Source organism: Echinops telfairi, unplaced genomic scaffold, assembly GCF_000313985.2.
Source record: "Echinops telfairi isolate 266 unplaced genomic scaffold, ASM31398v2 ScPeMD7_44;HRSCAF=162, whole genome shotgun sequence".
In the NCBI taxonomy this organism is placed as follows: domain Eukaryota; kingdom Metazoa; phylum Chordata; class Mammalia; order Afrosoricida; family Tenrecidae; genus Echinops; species Echinops telfairi.
Window position 1 is genome coordinate 14,497,263 of NW_022103942.1, and position 2,233 is coordinate 14,499,495.

A 2,233-nucleotide genomic window follows, 5' to 3' on the forward strand; every position below is an offset into this window, starting at 1 on the left:
CAAGGGCTCATGAGGGAGGGGGGAGCGGGAGGGAGGGGAAAAATGAGGGCCTAATGTTGGGGGTTTAAGTGGAGAGAAAATGTTTTGAGAATGATATACAAATGCGCTTTACACAATTGATGTGTGTATGGATTGCGATAACAGTTGTATGAGCCCCTAATAAAATGTTTTTTTAAAAAAAAGGTGAAAAAAAACCCAAAAAACCTTAGTGAGATAAAGAAGTAGCCTGACACCCTAGTGCAGTTGGCTATAAGCAGCTTGCTGAAGCATCCCTACCAGCCTCACAAAGAGAGAGCCCAGAGCTGTTTAACTCCCTGGAAAATGGTACAAAGGTCCTGCAAAATGACAGCAAATACCCACAAAAACATCAATGAGAAAACAGGAGAAACAAAACCCACTGTCAGAGAAATTCCTGAATCTAGCAATATGCATAGAACAAGCAGAAGTTTAGCTACCACAGAAAGGAAACTTTAGAATGCTGCTTGGAGACACACAGGATGTGAGAGTTACATACTATGTCAACTTGAAGAAGGGGTAGAGTCTGATCTGTGAATCAGGTTGCAGCTAGATGACCTGATATGGAGGTGCTAAGGAGATAAATAGCTCACTGGAGACAGGACACACACACACTCCCTACGAGACAGTGTTGTTCACAAGCCACAGGAAGACACACTGGTGGAGCCAGAGCCCTGGAGCTAGATGAGCCACGTGGAGACCCAACTCAGTGCTGAGATCCATCCACCATCACAGAATCTACAAGATTTTCCAACCACTCTCCTGTGACCTTCCTGCATTTTGGCTGAAATGCTTGCTAGGTGACCACCTGGATCCACTTGTTGAGTGGAAGTGGGAGAAAAGCAGCAATAGAGACATGGGTTGAGTTTGGCCATTGACACCCGTGGACCTGGTTCTCAAACACTAGAGGAGAAGACAAGAGAGGGTTGACTGGTCTGAAATTCATGACCTAGCATAGGGCTCGAGGCTTGTTGAGAAACTGTGACAGTGCTCATGGTCCAAAGGCCAGGTGACTAATGGGCACCCTAGTGAAGCTAAGTGAGGCAGCCCACATTGAGTTGACCAAAACACGACCCAAACCCTACTGATTAGTAAAACTAATTAGCTATGTAAACTTTATTCTAAAGCACAGTAAAATATGTAAGAAAAAATTATAATCAGGTAACGGATCATGAGGAAAAATAGAAATAAAGTATTTCAGAACTGAATTGAGAGAACAAGAAAATGAATAAATATAGCAAATAAAGCTAATAGAAAAATATTTTAAATCAAAAGGAAATTATGAAAGAGGTAATGCTAATTTAATATGAAATTACAGTTATTGAAGGCAGGTAAAGGAGATTAATATATGTATAAAATAAGTTCCTGAGAAACTTCAACCAAGGGAACAGAACAAATGCTAAAATAGTAAGTCAAGGAAAAAAATACAGCTTGAATCTACAGATCTAAATAACAGAGCATAGCATTGTCTTGAGTTATTCTTGAACAATTCACTGGAGAATAAATTTCAGAAAACAAAATTGTCTGATAGACATCAAAAGAAACAAATAAATTAAAGTCCCCCCCAGTGCTAAGCATTAAGCATAGAGTTGTAAGAAAAACAGCAATAAATTAGGATTGAAACAACCCCTGGCTAGGGACAAAGAAACACCTGATTGGTGGTGGTGCTCTTATATAAGTCAGGGGCAGAGCAGACTGGCAGCCCTTTGTTCATCCTAGCTTGATGCCTAGATCGTGGCCAGAGCTATTTCTTGCCTGGGGCACATAAAAAAAAAATAGGATCGAAAGGGAGAATATGTAGGGAAAATAACTCTAAAATCAGTCTAGATAGATATGCTAAAAACATTTTTAAAAGGGATAGAATGAAAACAACACCGGAAAAATATATTAAACTTTCTCCAACAGCTCTATTAGTTGTGTTAACTTATATATTATTATTCTAAAACTGTTAAAGACGCATTGAGAGGTGAAGCAAATGAATAGTCAGAAACTATTCTGATTTGTCTATGTCCTTGAGAACCATAATAATAGATATGAATGAAAAAAATCACAATAAAATAGAATAAAACCTAGTAGTTTGAATCGGAATTGAAATCCATGAGGCATTTTATCCTTAAATTTATATGCTGTACATTCACTCACACACACACATTTTCTATCCTGACTCATGAAAAAACCTGTGAAGCAGTAACGACCATCGTTTATATTTATATTGCAA

The 2,233-nt window shown here is 38.6% G+C and overlaps 1 non-coding gene across 1 annotated transcript; it reads left to right on the plus strand.

The window, feature by feature from the left end:
• The first annotated feature begins 1,639 nt into the window (after window positions 1-1,639).
• On the plus strand, window positions 1,640-1,783 carry LOC115869783. The gene has a single exon (XR_004046371.1). It is a non-coding gene; the product is annotated as a small nucleolar RNA SNORA48 (small nucleolar RNA).
• The last annotated feature ends 450 nt before the right edge of the window (window positions 1,784-2,233 follow it).